We start from the raw sequence: 19,218 nt of genomic DNA, 5'->3' as shown, positions 1-19,218 counted from the left end.
TGAAGTCTGATTCCCATGCGGTCTGTTGCTGTACCGCTGACGGCCCTTGCCAACATACTATTTTTTACTGTGAAATCAGCCGTCGTTGCCGATGGACCGTCTCGTCTAGTCCTGACTGCCCCACTGCCTTCAACATCTGCTCCCTGAGCAGCTGCCCCGCCGCCTCGGATGCTTGCTCCCCAGGCGCTAGCCCTACCACCGCATCTGAGGCCTTTTTTCCGAGCGGCGGCCCTTGCGATGCCTCTGACGTCTGTTTCCCGAGCGGCGGCTCTTCAGACGCCTCTGAGGTCTGTTTCCTGAGGGGCCCTTCCACCATCGCCGAGGTCTTTTTCCTGAGTGGCCCTTCCGGCACCCCCAAGGTTTAACGAGCGGCTCTTCCGCCACCTCTAAAGTCTGTTTCCCGTGCTGTTAGTTCCTGTGCCACTGGCCGAGGAGGCCAGCGTGTAGTTTGTTGTTGTGCCACCAGCCTCCCTTGCCAACATGCTCTTTTTTCCTGTGCTGTTGCACGTCCTTGCCGTCGGGCGGTCAGTTTCTGAGCCGTCAGCAGCCCCGCTGCCTCCAAAGCCTGCTACCCGTTCGGCTGCCCCGCCGTCTCTGAAGCCTGTTCCCCGATTGGCTGCCCTGCTGCCTCCGAAGCCTGGTAACTGAGCGGAGGCCCTTCCTCTGCCTTCGTAGTCTTGTCCTCCAGCGGTGCTCCTTCCGCCGCCTCCGAAGCCTGGTCCCCCAGCGGCGGCCTTTCCGGCCCTTCCGCTGCCTCCGAAGTCTGGTCCCCAAGCGGTGACCCTTTCGCCACCTCCGAAGTCTGTTTCCCTTCCGACGCCAATGAGGTCTGTTCGCACAGGTAATGGGGATCCTTCTGCCGCCGGTCAAGTCCAAGTTCAAGGCCAGTATCCCCACCCTGGAAGCCAAAATCACCCAGCTAGAAGAGCAACTGGACAGAGACCAGGGAGAGGCAGGCCGCCTCCAAGTTGGTTAGAGGCACCAAGAAGAAGATGAAAGAGGTCATCCTGCAGGTGGGGGACGAGCGACCCAACACAGAGCAGTTCAAAGACCAGGCAGAAATGTTGAGCTCTCATATGAAGCAACTGAAGATGCAGCTGGAGGAGGCTCAGGAAGAGGCACAGAGAGAAACTTGAATCAATATCTCGAGGGACAAGTTGTGAATTATTGGTATTATTGCAATAAAGAGGCTTTCTGCAAAAAAAATGCTGAAAGAACCTTTTTTTAAATAATTCTTTATTTCAAACTATCAACATATATAATAACAAAAGCAGACAACAGAATCAAACGAATAATGTATAGAATGCAACAACGAGCAGTGTCAAACAGAAACAAAGAAAAAACACATCTAGGATAGAAAGGAAAACACCCGAGTACATGACAGGAAATTGACTTAAAAACATTAAAGACATTGCAAACGTTTATTGCTTTGATAGCTTTCTTCTTTTGAGAGGAAGAAATCGTTGACACATATTGACCCATTTCTTTCATAAATACAAAGAAATGAGGATTTTTGTAAATTTACATTTGTGACTGTGGAATTTGGCAAGAGGTGGAATTAGTTTAAACAGAAAAATGCACTAATGTCTTGCTCACTACAATCATAGCACCCGATATAATATTTCTATAATAAAGGGCAAAATGTTGTGGTTACACCGCCCCGAGCTGCCTCCCTGGCACGTTCAAGCCACTCCCCCAGCTCGGACGTGCCAGAAACATCCGAGTGCTCGGCTCGCGCTCTGAGGAGACGAGCACTGCGTTGCACCAGGTGTTTGCCATCATCCATCAGGCACACCTGCGGCAATCAGGCAGCCCTCTACAAGAAGAAATATGTCTATTTCTTGTATATGTCTATAGCTGGGTTCCCCGTTCCTACCTGGCCGACCCCGCACCTCTGGATGAGTCCTGTCGGGCCCAGCCCAATGCCATCGGACGGTAGCCCGGTGTCTCCCGTAGGAGGGGGGGGTCCTGTTGTGGTTACACCGCCCCGAGCTGCCTCCCCGGCACGTTCAAGCCACTCCCCCAGCTCGGACGTGCCGGAAACATCTGAGCGCTCGGCTCGCACTCTTAGGAGACGAGCGCTGCGCTGCACCAGGTGCTTGCCATCATCTATCAGGCACACCTGCGGCAATCAGGCAGCCCTCTACAAGAAGCCTACCAGAACGTCTCTCCATGCTTCGACGTACTGAACCCTGTGGTAAAGCTCTGACAAGCCCTCCAGCGTTCCTTGCCCTCTTGCTATCCCGTTTATTCCCAGTGTCTATATTCGTGTCTCTCTTTTTTCCCTCCCAGGACTCTCCCTCCGCGACTTCCACGGCTCCCCGCGTCTCCCTCGCTCCTCGCCCCCAGCGACCGTCACGTTTTCCCCCCGGACCTCTCCAGCGATCTCCCTCCATGTCTCTCTACCTGGACCCCTCCTATTCGGACTTGACTTCCTGGATCTCGGACCCGGACTTCCTCGGACAACCCCTTGCTCTACGGATTTGGACTTTGGTAGCCAGGCGCACATTGTCTCAACAACGCCTACCTGAGACTCACCTGTCATTATCCCCTGTGGCACTGTTGTTTGTTTTTCTTCCCTGCATTAAATCGCCCTTCGGGTTATCCCGGTGCTCTGTTGTCTGTCTGTCCTTTTGGGTTTCCCTACACTGGCCTCTGGTCTTCATTCGTGAAACGTAACACAAAATCTGAGAAAATGCTGTTAACCATAAAATGATTAAAATCTTTCCACAACTTATATGTAAACGTACAAGACCAAAATAAATGGGAGCAAGTTTCAGCATGTAATTCACAGAAAGAGTAATTTACATCTTTGTCACTCTTTAACTTTCGTAAGAAATGTTTAGCTGGATAGAATCTGTGGATCAACTTAAATGAAAATTATTTAACCTTATTTGTTAGAAGGAACTTTTGTGGTAAGGACCGAAATTTCTGCCAGTCAATATATACCAACAAAGTTACTCCAATAAAATGTTGCTGGAGGAACAGAAACGATGTTGGCCTGAAACAAAGTTCTTATTCTGGAACTCATGCCTCTATGAAAAGAAAAGCAATCTTTTCCTAATGGAGATTGAATTGGGTCAGGGGTGACATTGACAAGGCAGAGAGTGGTCAACATTCCCAAATAACAGGCATATACCAGATGGGATAGCGTCAAAACTACAGAAAATTCTTTTGGGGTTATTGGTATATTATACCTGGCAGGACATTCTGAGTAGTTGTACAATAGCCCTTCTTTATTAAACAACTGACTCACTAGGATAATGCCATTGTTAAACCAATAATCATAAAATAATGACTTGTTCTTATGTACAATATCACAGTTGTTCCAAATATAACATCTCTGCGGTGAGAGGTTGTACTTGGTAAATCAGCGCCCAAGCCAAAGGAACCTGTTGGTGAAAATTTGAAAGTTTGAGTGGGATTTTTTTGAATATTATAGTTACAAAGCAGAATGAATTTTAGACCACCTAAATGTGGAAAAAAAGTGATGAGAGATGAAATTCCAAATAGTAGGGTTTTTTAGATATTATTTGAACCAGTTTATTTTGAATGTATTGTTAAGCGAGCTGAAGTCTATAAAATGTAGCCCACCGTTGTTGTATGTATTTAGAACGACAGATTTTTGCATATAGTGGGTTTTGTTTTTCCATAAGAAATTGTCAAGCATCCTGTCGATAGATTTACACACCGAGCCATCAACATACACTATGTACAAAAGTATTGGGACAACTGGCCATTACACCTACATGAACTGTTATGACATCTCATTCTAAATCCATAGGCATTAATATGGAGTTGGTCTCCCCTTTTGCAGCTATAACAGCTTCCACTCTTCTGGGAAGGCTTTCCACAATATTTTGGAGTGTGTCTGTGGGAATTTTTGCCCATTCATCCAGAAGAGCATTTGTGAGGTCAGGCACTGATGTTGGATGAGAAGATCTGGCTTGCAGTCTCCATTCTAGTTCATCCCAAGTGTTTGATGGGGCTGAGATCAGGGCTCTGTGCGGGCCAGTCAAGTTCTTCCACGCCGAACTCACCCAACCATGTCTTAATGGACCTTGCTTTGTGCACTGGGGCACAGTCATGCTGGAACAAAAAAAGGGCCCTCCCCAAACTGTTCCCACAATGTTGGAAGCATAGAATTGTCCAAAATGTCTTGGTATGCTGAAGCATTAAGATTTCCCTTCACTGGAACTAAGGGGCCTAGACCAACCCCTGAAAAGCAACCCCATTGTTAGGGCTCGGTCTGTTGACCAACCTGGCAACCAGCAATGAGAGCGGGGGAAGGGCGCGTCTGAAACACCTGCAGCCTACCTACTCGTTAACCACTCTAGTATAAGTTTGTTTGCTTTCCAGAACTCGTCGCGAGTTCGTCCTGAACAGTCCCGTGAGTAAATTCTTCGTCTCGAGTTTTGTGACATTTCTGTGTCTCCCGGTGGAGTACAGATTGTAGTATTCTCCGTGTTTTTGCTTGTTTGATTATTCCCTTGTGTCAGTTCTCCTTGAGAGCTTGTTCGGAGAAGAACTCTCTTTGTGTTTTCCCCATTGGATTTTCCCATCGTGATTTTCTAGTTGAGATCAAGTTTTTGATATTCTAATTTCTCCTCTCTCACTGTGGATCTTATTACTCGGTTGGACTTCTACCTTAAAGGAGCAGTTTGTGTTTTTTTCCCTTTCGGACTTTAAAGGAGCAGTTTGTGTTTTTTTTCCCTTTCGGACTTTAAAGGAGCAGTTTACGTTTTTTCCCTTTCGGACTTTAAAGGAGCAGTTTACGTTTTTTCCCTTTCGGACTTTAAAGGAGCAGTTACGTTTTTTCCTTTTCGGATTAAGGGGGCAGTTTACGTTTTCCCATTTTTAAGAAGCTATTCTCAAGTTCCGCCTGAAGCGCCTCCCCCTTCTGTCCAGGCCCGGCCGGCTCTCCTCCACGAGTCCTGCCAGGTTGGTGCTTTACTTTGTCTTGTGTTGTCGCTATTGGGTTCGTTCTACAAACCTTAACAGTACGAACTCGCCTTCACTATGAACCCAGACAACCCAGACGCCAATCCTGTCCAGGCTGCTCTCTATAAGCAGATTCAGCTTACAGCCTCCCACGGCCAGCAACTACAAGAGGCCGCTGTTGCCATGCAGGGCCTCCGGGCTCAGGTGCAACCCCTCCAGGCTTCGGTGGATTCTCTTTCGGCCCAGCAAGCGGCGCTCGCGAGCCAACAAGAGGAGGTTCTTAAGCAGTTGCAAACTCTCACAGCGGCTATCACCATCCAGCCAGCTGTCTCACCAGTTCCGGCCGCCCTCCTCCAGCAGTGCCCGCAGCCGTTGCCTTAGACAATCCTACCGTTTATGTTTCGGATTTCCGGGAGCCCAGTATCTCCAATCCCAAGCCTTTTGATGGCAACTTTGAGACCTGTGCCACGTTCATCATGCAGTGTGAGCTTGTCTTCGCCCACCATTCCAGGGGGTTCACCACAGATGCTGCAAGAGTTGCTTACATGACTAACCTGCTGACTGGCCGCGCTGCTCAGTGGGCCACTGCTTCCTGGTCCATGGGGGCCAGTTTCTGCTCTTCCTACGATGACTTTGTGGCTGAGCTTCGGAAGGTATTCCATCATCCAGTGTACGGTCAGGATCCGGGTGTCCGATTGAGCAGGATCCAGCAGGGCAGTGGCAGTGTCACTGACTACTCAGTCGAGTTCAGGCTGGCTGCGGCTGAGAGTGGCTGGAACGACCAGTCACTTCGGGTAACCTTCCGTAGGGGCCTCAGCGATGCCGTCAAGGATCAGCTAGCCACCCGGGAGGATCCTACCTCTCTCGACGACCTTATCAGCCTTGCCATCCGCATCGATGGACATCTCCGCGAGAGAGGGCGCGAGCGAGGTCTACGGGGAACCGTTTCTACCTCTCAGCCATCCAGAGCTTCCAAAGGGGGCTCTTCTTCGTCGCACTCCACTTCCCCTGTGGCAAGCCTCTCCTCCTCCCAGACAGTGACAGAGGAGGAACCTATGCAGCTTGGGCGTACACGACTGACTCCCGCTGAACGTGAGGCCCGGTTCAAGGCAGGTCTCTGTCTTTACTGCGGTCTTAAGGGACACCGGATCAGCGAGTGTCCTACGCGGCCAAAAGATTAGGCTCACTAGGACCCCGGGAGATCCTAGTGAGCCGTCTTTCCTGTTCCCGCCATCCTGCTCCTTTGGGTTCCAGGGGGTGAGGCCGACCAGAAGGTTCATCCTTGCGCGTTCTTCTCCCGCCGGTTCCTTCCCGCCGAGGAGAACTACGATGTTGGTAATCGGGAGCTTCTCGCTGTAGTGGCTGCACTTGAGGAATGGCGCCATTGGCTGGAGGGGGCAGAGCATCCATTTACCATCTGGACTGATCATAAGAACCTGACGTTCATCCGGGCAACCAAACGTCTCAATGGTCGGCAGGCACGGTGGGCCAGTTTCCTCAGTCGATTCGACTTCACACTGACTTATCGTCCTGGCTCCCGCAACACCAAGGCAGATGCTCTGTCTCGTCAACACCTTAAGGAACCTGTAACGGTGGAGCCAAGTCCCGTCCTCCCTGAGACCAAGGTCGTTGGCGTGGTGACCTGGGGCCTTGAAACGGTGGTCAAGCGCGCCTTGCGCTCCAGTCCAGCCCCGAGCAACGTGCCGCCTCGCCGACTGTTTGTTCCGGACTCAGTGAGTTCTCGGGTCCTCAAATGGGGCCACACCAGTCAGCTCGCTTGCCACCCTGGAGTCCACCGCACTTTCACTTTCATAGCTCGACGGTTCTGGTGGCCCACTATGAGGAGGGACGTCAAGGAGTTCGTCATGGCCTGCACCATCTGTGCCCGCAGCAAGGCCTCTCACCAGGCACCGGCTGGTCTGCTGCAGCCCCTTCCTATTCCCAGTCGGCCCTGGTCCCATGTGGCGTTGGATTTTGTCTCTGGACTTCCTCCGTCTCAGGGCAACACAGTGATCCTGACGGTGGTGGATCGCTTCAGCAAGGGTGTTCACCTGGTGGCTTTGCCTAAGCTTCCTTCTGCTTCAGAAACCGCTGACCTCCTGATGAGCCACGTCTTCCGTTTGCATGGACTTCCCAAGGACATTGTGTCAGACAGAGGGCCCCAGTTTGTTTCCCGTGTGTGGCGTGCTTTCTGCAAGGGGTTGGGCGCCTCGGTCAGCCTTTCGTCGGGATATCATCCGCAGACTAACGGACAGACTGAGAGGATGAACCAGAGTGTGGAATCTGCTCTCCGTTGCGTCGCTGCCAAGAAGCCAACCTCCTGGAGTCAGTTTCTCCCCTGGGTCGAGTATGCGGTCAACTCCTTGGTCAGCTCCGCCACCGGCCTCTCGCCCTTTGAGGCATCCCTGGGTTACCAGCCGCCCGTCTTCTCTGCACAGGAGTCCGAAGTGGAGGTTCCCTCCGTGCAGACTCATCTGGACCGCTGTCGTCGTGTCTGGGAGATCACCAGGGCTGCGCTGCTCCGTGCTACGGAACGTGCCAGACGAGGAGCTAACCGTCGCCGATCCACAGCACCAGCTTACCAACCCGGACAGAGAGTCTGGCTGTCCACCAAGGATCTCCCCCTTCAGTCCTCTGCCAAGAAGCTGAATCCCCAGTTCGTTGGACCCTTCGAGATCCAGGAAGTACCCAGTCCTGCAGTTGTGCGTCTTAAGCTCCCGGCCTCCATGAAGATCCATCCGGTTTTTCATGTGTCCCGAGTAAAGCCTGTCTCCGAGAGCCCCCTTATGCCTCCGGCCCCAGCTCCGCCTCCCCCTGAGATTGTGGATGGGCATCCACAGTGGAAGGTCCGTCGGCTGATGGACGTCCGACGCAGGGGACGGGGGTTCCAGTATTTGGTTGACTGGGAGGGCTATGGGGTGGAGGAACGAAGCTGGGTATCCCGCCAGCTCATCATGGACCCTGGTCTGCTCGCTGAGTTCTATCGCCGTCACCCTGACAAGCCTGGCAGGTCGCCTGGTGGCTCCCGTAGAGGGGGGGGTACTGTTAGGGCTCGGTCTGTTGACCAACCTGGCAACCAGCAATGAGAGCGGGGGAAGGGCGCGTCTGAAACACCTGCAGCCTACCTACTCGTTAACCACTCTAGTATAAGTTTGTTTGCTTTCCAGAACTCGTCGCGAGTTCGTCCTGAACAGTCCCGTGAGTAAATTCTTCGTCTCGAGTTTTGTGACATTTCTGTGTCTCCCGGTGGAGTACAGATTGTAGTATTCTCCGTGTTTTTGCTTGTTTGATTATTCCCTTGTGTCAGTTCTCCTTGAGAGCTTGTTCGGAGAAGAACTCTCTTTGTGTTTTCCCCATTGGATTTTCCCATCGTGATTTTCTAGTTGAGATCAAGTTTTTGATATTCTAATTTCTCCTCTCTCACTGTGGATCTTATTACTCGGTTGGACTTCTACCTTAAAGGAGCAGTTTGTGTTTTTTTCCCTTTCGGACTTTAAAGGAGCAGTTTGTGTTTTTTTTTCCCTTTCGGACTTTAAAGGAGCAGTTTACGTTTTTTCCCTTTCGGACTTTAAAGGAGCAGTTTACGTTTTTTCCCTTTCGGACTTTAAAGGAGCAGTTACGTTTTTTCCTTTTCGGATTAAGGGGGCAGTTTACGTTTTCCCATTTTAAAGAAGCTATTCTCAAGTTCCGCCTGAAGCGCCTCCCCCTTCTGTCCAGGCCCGGCCGGCTCTCCTCTACGAGTCCTGCCAGGTTGGTGCTTTACTTTGTCTTGTGTTGTCGCTATTGGGTTCGTTCTACAAACCTTAACACCCATACCATTATCCCTCCTCCACCAAACTTTACAGTTGGCACAGTGCAGTCAGGCAAGTAACCTTCTCCTTCGCCAAATCCAGACTCGTCCATCAGACTGCCAGACAGAGAAGCGTGATTCGTCACTCCACCGAACATGTTTCCACTGCTCCATCCAGTGGCGGCGTGCTTTTCTTTCTTTTTTTATCAATATATTTTATTGATTTTTCAATAATAACAACAGAAACAATGTGCATTACAACAATACCGTCTGGGAAGAAAAGCAAAAAGGAAATGTAATACACATTGTGCATCTGTGTACCTAAGCTTAGTATACAGCATATGAAATATCAAACAATTTCTTAAAGCTACATACCAATAGCAAATATGTATAAAAAATGCTAAAACAACAATAAAAGAAAACCATAACACAGAACAAAAGTTTCTCTTTTCCTATACAATTTCTCCTACATTCTATATGGGTATCCAATGGTGAAGATACATCACCTTGAAAAAAAAATCACTTTGCAGGCTCACCCCCCCCCCTTCCTCTTCTGGTTCATCTAAAATATTTTCCAGGTCATTATGTAGAATAAAATGTATAAACGGGCCCCATATCTTTTTAAACAGTCCTCCTCCTGTCAATCCTGGTCATCAACTGAATGTGGCCCGAGAGCTTGTGTCTGTGACAATGCAACGCTGAAACACAAGAGGGCGCTGCCGCACTTCGCTTTCCCCCCATAGCAACAGAAATGCTGAGTAGCATGTTCCCGCAGTAGCATCGCCTACGTCACCCGAGTAACGTTACCTGAACGTACGCTTTGCAAAGGAGATCGAAAGCTAGCTAGCTAGCATAAAGAAAAGATGGCGACAAAACGAAAAGTAGACAAAGAGTATCGACAGTTTCAAGAGAGGTGTGAAGCTGAATACCTGTTTTGTGAGTTAAAACAAAAGCCAGTGTGTCTCGTATGTCAAGAGTCGCTGGCAGTGTTCAACAGGACAGCACATTTTCACCCAAGTGGAGAGCGGGAACAAAGCGGAACTGCCCTGGAATAAACTTGTTGGACTGACAACGGATGGAGCACCGGCGATGTGCGGGGAAGTTCGTGGTTTGGTCGGTTTGACTCGGAAGGCGACGGGGCACACAGGAGAAAACTTGGTAGCCTACCACCGCATCCTCCCCCAGGAGGCCCTCTGCGGTAAGGTGTTGGGCATGGAACAGGTCATGACTGTTGTGCCTAACACTGTGAACTTTATTCGTGCACGGGGCTTGAATCATCGGCGGTTTAGGGCTCTTTTAGAGGAGGGAAACTCTGTGCGTGAGGATGTGCCCTATCACACGGAGGTGCGCTGGATGAGTCGGGGGAAAGTGCTGAGGAGGTTTTACGACACCCGCGCCGAGATCGCTCGTTTCATGGAAAGCAAACAGAAGGCCGCCCCCAAACTCGAGGATGAAAAGTGGCTGAGCGACTTGGTGTTTATGTGTGACATCACGGAGCACCTCAGTTCACTGAATCTCAAACTCCAGGGAAGAAAGCAGCTGATCACCGAGATGCGGCACTCCGTGAAGGCATTTGAACTGAAACTGCGTCTGAGGGAGGGCCAGATGCGCAAAGGTAACTTGACCCACTTTCCCAAGTGTATGCTGACAAACTGAACACACTCAAAGCGGAATTCAGCAGGAGGTTAGCTGATTTTGACTCACAGAAATTCAACCTTGACCTGTTCGCAAATCCTTCTGCAATTGATGTCGACGCTGCCCCTGAGCACCTGCAATTGGAACTCATTGAACTGCAATGTAGCAGCGCTCTGAAGTCCCAGTACCAGTCAGTCGGGGCTGCTGAGTTTGCGGCTCTCCTCCCCCAATCAATGCCAGAGCTCCGTCTTCATGCTGCACGCATCATGTCCATGTTCGGAAGCACTTACTCGTGCGAACAGATGTTCTCCATAATGAACCTGAACAAGACATCCCACAGATCCCGACTCACTGACCAGCATTTGGTCTCGGTACTGAAACTGGCCACAGCCAAGGACATTAAGCCTAGAATAGACGAGATCATCTCTAAGAAAAGGTGCAGAGTGTCTGGTAAGAGTTGAACTACAATGCATTTCAGATAGGCCTTGTTGCACTGACTATTTTGCGTTATCACAGAAAACATAATTTGTTGTGTTGAAAGACACAGTAGTAGGCCTAATGGTTTTGTTTAACTGTGAAACTATTTTGTTAAAAACTGAGCCTATTGTAGGCTAGACTGCTAATGTAGTTTGTTTAATTGTGCACTTGTCTTCTTCTTCTTTTATTTTTTCTTATTATTATTATTATCTTTAAATAAAACATTGTTTTTGCACTTGCCGCTATATTGACAGCACTTCCATCTTACTTTGCTGATATAAAGAATTGCCCACAAATATGAAGGGGGAACAAACTGTATTTTTATTTTATTTAATCCACCTGCTAGCCTACTTATAAACATAATTGTTATGGTCCTGTCATCCATGTGCCCTCTCCTGGCAAGTTCTTGCCAGTCATGTGTTTGGTTTGATTGTGTGAATAAACCCGCCAGTTTGGCTGCATTGACGTTACCTCTGAGTCATATATGAATTGAATTGAATTGCCTTTTATTAATCCCCAGATTGGGGAAATTTGAATGTCACTCCGACAGGAAAATGAGAAGAAGCATACAGAGTATTGAAGTTTACTGTACAAAGAGACCAATCAAATATACAATAATCCTAAAAAACTGTCTGTGCTATATAAATAGCATATGGGTTGTAACCATAACAAGAATCACTGTAATGAATGTCATGGCCCCCGATTTTATTCACAACCCTCAGAATGGCCCTCAGTAAGTTTGGATTTGACACCCCTGGCGTAGAGTAATCACAGAGCAAACAGACTTGATGGCAGGGCTCTTTCCCAGCTTAGCATTATTGGCCAGCTAGCTTCAGCTTCAACAACATAAATCTTCGTCATCACTGTCATTGCTTAAACTATTCGTAAAAAATGACATTTTCACTACACAATCATACCTATAATACACATGACTATTTAGAGATATTTAAATCAAACATTATGGACATTCAAACATTCTAGCTTCTCAGAAAAAGGATGTACATAGAGCTCCTGGCGTTACTAACCTCTGCCCACAACAGCCAGACCCGGGAAAGAGACAGAGACCTAAGAGTTCACGACCCCGCCAATGTCCCAGCTCATAGCCCAACAGTAATCAGGATATTAAATGTGGCCAATCAATAATCAGGATATTAAAATATAGTAAATAAATCAATAAAATGAAACATTAAACAAGACAGGCGATCACAGAAACAGAAAAACAAATAAACAATAGCAAATTAGACATAAAAATCTAGTGAAACATACAAACAAAATGAATCCTGTTACACAGGCAAACAACCATGCATACACCAGGAGGATACATAATAATAATAATAATAACTCAAGATTTCTATAGCGCCTTTCAAAAAACCCAAGGTCGCTTTACAGGGTCAGGTAAGGGGTCGGGAGGGGCAGTGGGGGGCAGCAGCAAAAAAGGGGAAAATGAACCTAACTAAACTAAACTAACTAATGGGGAAAAGCCTTGGTAAAAAGGTGTGTTTTGAGGGCTGTTTTAAAAGTGTCCAGGGTTGGGGCACCACGGATTTCAGGAGGGAGAGAGTTCCAGAGGGTAGGGGCCGCCACACTGAAGGCTCTGTCACCAAAAGTCTGCAGCCTAGTATGGGGGATGGAGAGGAGACCCAGGTCAGAGGACCGTAGGTTCCAGAATGGAGTGTACTGGTGGAGGAGGTCAGACAAGTATTGGGGGGCGAGGGCATGGAGGGATTTGTAGGTGAGGAGGAGGAGTTTGTAGGAGATACGGCTCTTGACTGGGAGCCAGTGGAGGTGGATGAGGGTGGGGGATGATGTGCTGCCAGGGCTACCCAGGTTGCCTCCTCTTCAGCCTCCTCCTCACTCTCTTCCGAACTGCTAGCTTCACTTTCCTCTTCATCATCCAAGCCTCCAAGGAGAGATGCATGTGGCCCCAAAGCAGCCTGGTAGTGCTGTAGGACCAACCGCAAACTACCTTCCACTTCCGAAAGTCTTCGAATAAGAAGACATCGTAGTCCTTCACTTCCCTCTGCTGACATTCAAAACAAGACAATACACAAACCTATAGTAAGGATTCTGATAGTATGTAACATCTAATCAAATGCCTGCTGATTTTGTGTTGCAAAAAGATTTTTGGTGGGATGGCAGTAACATGAATGGAAAACAAAGTTGTTTTTTTCAACATACCCTCACTTATAATCTTGGTCCTGAGAGCTGAGGCCAGGTTTCGCAACGTTGGGCCATCTCCGAAACCAGGAAGCTCCTCTCCTCTTGCAGGCGTGTGGTCAGCATCTGCTGGTCATGCACTCGTCTCCTGGTGCTGATGTTCACTGATGATCCTGTAAGTTATACAAAAGATCCCCTATTGACTTGCTAAATGTCACTTTATGATGCATGATCAGGGCATAGTCCGTAACTTATATACTATATAATAATACCCTGGGTCTCAAAACACACACATTTGAGCATCTCAAAAGGCACGTACCACTGCCGTGCACCTCCCATGGCCATATGTGTGACACAGTGTGTCCAGCCAGCGACCTCTCGACCACTGCCACATTGATCTGCTCTCTGACACCAGCCTGTTGTATTCGGCAATCTGTTCGAAGAGACGCCGCTTGTCTTTCACCAAATCTTTGCGCAGGCGGTGACGAAGCTTGTTGCTGTCTAACAAGACAAAAGTAGCACAAAAACAACTGACAATGTAGTGAATGGGTAAGTGATCATGTACATGTATTGTCCATTACATAGGATACAAATAAATACTTCAAATTTTACCATACCATTTTGACGGTAGAGGCTCTGTTTTCTGTGGTGAAGGCTCAGATGAAGCCCCTCAGTGGACTGTTGTTGCATGGATCGTTGATCACTGGCGGCATCTGTTGTCTCTACAGAATTGGGAAATAGTAAAGGAATACCAGATATAGATATTTAATCTAACAAAATCATTTAATCGCACACCTACTTCACAGTTTGTATATGTATTGCACTACTTTTTCAGCATTCAATAACAGCTACTTCTGAAAGTACAGAAATAAATGCAAAAAAAAGGACAAAAAGAGATGGGAGAGATATGATTTCCTGTCATCCTTACCCCCAGCCCATTCCTGAACATCCGTAACCCACTGCAGTGCCATCTCCTCTGAGCAATGGACCTCTTCTCTGAGCTCTAGAAGTCTTGCTGTCTCCTCCACAGCTCTTTGACAAGTCTGAAAGACAGAAATATTTTCAGCATCAATTTCAAGTCAGGTACAGTGACCCAAATCTGCTTCACGCATGTGGGTTTAAGCAGATACACAAACACATAATGATACGACAAACATGAATACAGGACATACCTTCCCATATCTTGTGGAGAGGGCCTTGTGGAGATTGTCCCCTTGTTCCTGTTCCATTCCATTGCATGGACAGTCAGCATGTCCACACAGGCTGTTGGAAGTAGATGAAGTCATTATGGACCGCAAATTATAGAACAATGTGACAAGATGACACACTTCAGGATAGATACAATGCCACTTTTTTAACAGAAAACTAGAAAACGAAGTGAGAGTGAGTACAGTAAGGTACAGTTGAAGAGAGTAGAGTTGAGATGAGTAGGGATTGGGTGCTGGAAAAGTGCTGAAAGTGACCAACCTGCTTTGGACATGTATTTCATTGTCAGAGCACAACGGGAGAGGTAGCTTTTCACCTGCTCAACCTCTTCACCGGCCGTTGTGCCCGCTCCCTCCTGATTCCTGCCACTCCATTTAAGCTGTTAAAGGAGACAATGAATGTAGTCAGGGAGCTGGATTGATCAAAAGTACCAGTGGCCCTGCCTTTGATCACGAAACACCCGGAGAACCCTGCCCCTGCCACTGACAATGGACTGAACACTGATATTAGCAGCAGTGCATGAAAATTGACATGGAATCTTGAGCTGAATCTCAATATCGTTTCTTTATAAAACAATACATAAAAATTGAAAAAATGAAAATATACCTCACACTTTGTGGCATGAGCCCTGGCATGCATGATGCTGAGGAATGGCCTCATCTGCAAGAGCCCCTGGAGTGGTGGAAGGGCAGCCACTACCTTTTGGAGGCATAGCCAGTACTTGCAGGTGACATCCATGGCAAAGAATTTGACATTTGCTGTGGCCTGAATTTCTCTCTGGAGATACAGAGGGTAGGCAAAAATTTCACCCCGGTACATATTTAGGCCTTTCAAGAGGTAGCCATGGTGACACACGGCTACCTCAACGCCCTCCTCATCGAGTTTACTGGCCCTCCGTGAGGTTTCCCTGGCTGCTGCCCACTGCGAATCACCGCATGTTGCTTTGCCTTGCGTCTGTGAGAACAGTGCATTACAGAAACATTTGAAACACAGGTACTACAGCATCATTAACATTCCTTTCACTTAATATCCGTTGGTATCGGGAGTAGCTGAATAGCCCACTAGTATGTGGTGAGTACATACAGTAACAACATGATTAATGGATACTTGGCTGGTGTAAGACTTACGCTTTTCACTGCAGTCCTAATGGTGTCAACAAAAGCTGACACCTCACTTTCCTTGGCAAGAAACAGCCCTTCAAAAAATGCAGTGTTTTTGAAACTAATGAAAAAAAAACCCATATCATCAGTAAACCATTCCCACTGTCCTAAAGACCAAATTCAACAAAAAGACCACAACCAAAAGACACACCCCTGGATCGTTTAAAGCGGTAAAGCTTCCGGTTTCCATCAGCTGCTACAGCCACCATTTCTGGGGTACAGGCGGGGCAGGGGAACGGGGTCGCACAGCAGAGCTGGTCCTCCTCAAACGAGCAATAGCTGAACTCCAGGAAGCTCCGCTGAAGTGTATCCCCATTGATTTGCCCTGACTGAAGTGTACATAATTATGAACATATGGGTATTATCTATTTAACAATATAATAATAATTACGAAGACATTTGTTCTATTACACTTACTCTTCCAGCACGCCGAGTGCGATGTTCCAGCAACTTTGCAAAAGCTTGCCTGGAAAAGCCAGGTGAAATGACCTTCAGGTCTGGGAATGAGTGGAAGAGGTCAATAGTGTACAGGGTCTGGGAATGTGCAAGTCGAACCATCCTGGTGATATATTTAAACAATTTAGACAATGACATGTCATTATGCTAACAGATATGAAGTATAAAAGGACAACTCTTTACCGTTTATGGTGATAAGGATGACTTCTCTGCCTGGAGATATAGTGACGTCAGCAACTTCACATGAGCATAGCTGTGGTGCGCGCACTGTGGGTAAAATGGAAGCTGACAGAAAATAAAATAGAAACATGTTATTTGCATAACAGACAGAATAGAAACATGTATATTTTAATGTCATACACTCTCACAGAAATAACTACCAATCAAAAATTTGAGAACATAAGATAATGCCTTAATAGTGAGTGAGTAAAAAAAACAGAATATGTACCTTGCTTGTGTGGGATGTAGTGTCCAGTTTCCCCTTTAGTATAGCATGTGGATGGTGGGATGGCCTTGAGGAAGCCATCCACCACGCTTGTCTCTGTTGTGGAGTGGCCATCTTTTATGGTGCAACACATCACAGGCCTCACACACCACTCCTCGGGAAGGCAGTCTCTACACCTATGCAAAGAAAAACAGATAATTATTTCATAAGCAAACAAGACGTGCCATATATTTTCAGCTTTGCATTTGGTTGGAATAATTGGAGTAAGATTGAGCCATGTCCTTTTGTTAGGACATGTCCTTCCGTATTTATTCAGCCTATGATAAAAGTGTGTAAACTAAGCTATTTACAAAAACGGAAGAGAGCTGCAGACATCTGACTCCAACCTTATAACAGCAGCCTGATGGCAGATAGAGCACAACTCCTGGCCAACAGCCTCAGTTGCCAGTAGATATTGCAGGAGGTCTGGCCGAGCTTCCTTCCACTGTTCTTGGGCTGTCAGCTGACGCAAGGACCAAGACGAGGAGCTTTGCAGAGGCACAGCAGGCACATCAGTACGGAGTGACCCAGAATCATTGACAGCCTCTCCATCTTTCGGTCTATGAAGGAAATGCAAAAGCATGTTGAATTGTTAAAGGTGCAATAGAGAACTTGTAATCTCTACTTCCATTTGAGTACTCAAAAGCCATAAAGGGTTGTTGAAAATCGAACAATACCATGCCTGATCAGTTGCAAATTACAAAACATCAAAACTAAGGATTACTTGGATCAACAGGGTGTATGACAAAAATTTTATCTGTAGATGCAGTGTTACAGACCAAGTGAAACATGTCTATGGTGCAATGAATGAATGGTGGCAGGGCGCTTTACTGAGATATAACCCCAATAGTATAGCGTCCTATACCATGGCCGATTGATACCCTGTGTGGCATCTTTGAGATTTCAGCATGATGCGATCTATGTGTACAATCTTACCAAATTCTTCTTGAGCAAACGCTCTTGGCTGGGAATTCGCTTCAGCAGTCGTGGCCTGGGAGTCCTCCGTACCAGGGCATGTGACTGTAAAACAAGACATGCAAGAATAGAAAGAGATTAGGAGAACCCTAACATGTTTTGAAGGTTAAGGCAAAATAGCAACAATCTATTCACACGTTCATTACACTACAAATGACAACACTCAACAACAGCTTGACAACACTGTTAGTCCCATCCTTGGCGTTGATTGGCTAATCATTAGAACCCGCAGGGTTCCCCACACATAGTAAATACTTTGCAGGCCGCCCAAGTATATTCATGGCTGCCAACGTATCGAAAAGTATCAAATCTAGCAATAGCAGAGTCTGATCATACCCCACCCCTGCTACCACCACAAGTATATTTCAATCATGTGGGAAACACTGATCCTGAGATCATTTTGTAGTCAGAGAAGCAGTGACATGAATGATTAGTTACATAGTAAATCAATGAGACTTAATGAATTTCAAATTTGTTTAGGAGTTACCAGCAGTTGAGGCTGGACGCCGTCCTCCACATCTCCCTCTTGGCTTGCCTCGTCCTGCATGGTCCCTTTTTATTGGCTGAGTGACCTTTCTTTGCGCATTCTGTGTGTGACAATTCTTGTAAGACTGAAATTTAAGAATAATGATGAAGGTACTGTCTAGAAACTGAAAATATAAATCCACACAAATTGCTATTAAAACACTAACCCTGGCTTCAGTTGGGACAGCATCGTGCTTTACATGGAGTGCTATGCCCCTCCCCTCCTGGTAGGCCTCGTCCAGTAAGCGCTCATCTACGTCTTCAGCATAATCAATTTCATGCCTCAGAGCATGTGCAATGCGCCTCCCCTCCTGATAGGCCTGGTTCAACATGTCTCCAGTCAAGACAGCTTCGTTGTTGAAAGCATGTCCAATGCGTATTCCATAAGTGTGGTCGTGGATGTGGTCCATGTTGGAAGCCATCGATGAGATAGACAAGAGCGTGAGAGATTGGTTAGCAAGAGTGTGAGAGACTGACAGACAGACAAGAGAGTGAGAGACTGACAGATAGACAGCAGTATGAGAGAGAAGGATGGATGGATGGATGGATGGATGGATGGGCGGACGGACGGACGGACGGACGGACGGACGGACGGACGGACGGACGGACGGACGGACGGACGGACGGACGGACAGACAGACAGACAGACAGACAGACAGACAGACAGACAGACAGACAGAGAGAGGTTGGCTCTTAAAAGAGCCTTTGGGTTTAATAATATTGAGGGATCCAAGGGTGGGGCAAAAACAATGACTGGAGCTGCAATGAAAAGGAAAAGAGGGGTGAATACTATATTGCCACATACAGTAATACTCATGAAATGTTGTTTTTTTTTTGAGGTTAGAAGAAACCCTCATCTTCTCCGACCGGTCGAGCTACAGTATACCAGTGATCCGAGTTGGCTAATGCAGCTATGAGCTAGCAACTTGGGCTCATTTCATGCTATTGCTATGTACAAGCTATAAGGACTGTTAGTCAACTAGGTTAGTGTAGATAAATGTAATGGTGTGATGTTTAATAATGATGATTACAACGTATTAATTGGAATAAGGGATATAAGGATATATTAATCATTGGGAAAGCATATGCATGAGGAACAGGGCTTGTTACAAGGACATGAGGGGCTATAGTGGCAGTGGAAAAGTACTGAGTATGTTAGCAGACAGAGGAATGCAGAGTAAATTATAGGAAGAGAAGTGGGGGGCAATAAAAGGATAGGATGTCCCAAGAAGGAGAGTGTGTCTATCTCCATGGAAGGAGTGAGGGTCGCTGACCTTAGATAAGGTTAGCGGCTCTGAATAGGAAAGGGAACAATAAGGGTGTTGTGGTCAAGGGGGAGTAGAGACAAGATGTGCTGTGATTTGTGGTTTCAGAAATAGGAACAGGATTGTACGACGGCATCTGCAACAAGG

At 47.3% G+C, this 19,218-nt stretch overlaps 1 pseudogene; it reads left to right on the top strand.

Moving 5' to 3' along the window:
* Positions 1 to 844: 844 nt before the first annotated feature.
* Positions 845 to 10,827, top strand: LOC130112105 (general transcription factor II-I repeat domain-containing protein 2-like; annotated as a pseudogene).
* The last annotated feature ends 8,391 nt before the right edge of the window (positions 10,828 to 19,218 follow it).

The sequence above is a fragment of the Lampris incognitus genome, chromosome 4 (assembly GCF_029633865.1).
Source record: "Lampris incognitus isolate fLamInc1 chromosome 4, fLamInc1.hap2, whole genome shotgun sequence".
NCBI lineage: Eukaryota > Metazoa > Chordata > Actinopteri > Lampriformes > Lampridae > Lampris > Lampris incognitus.
The sequence above is the reverse complement of the archived record's forward strand: the minus strand, read 5'-3'. Positions and strand labels throughout refer to the sequence as shown.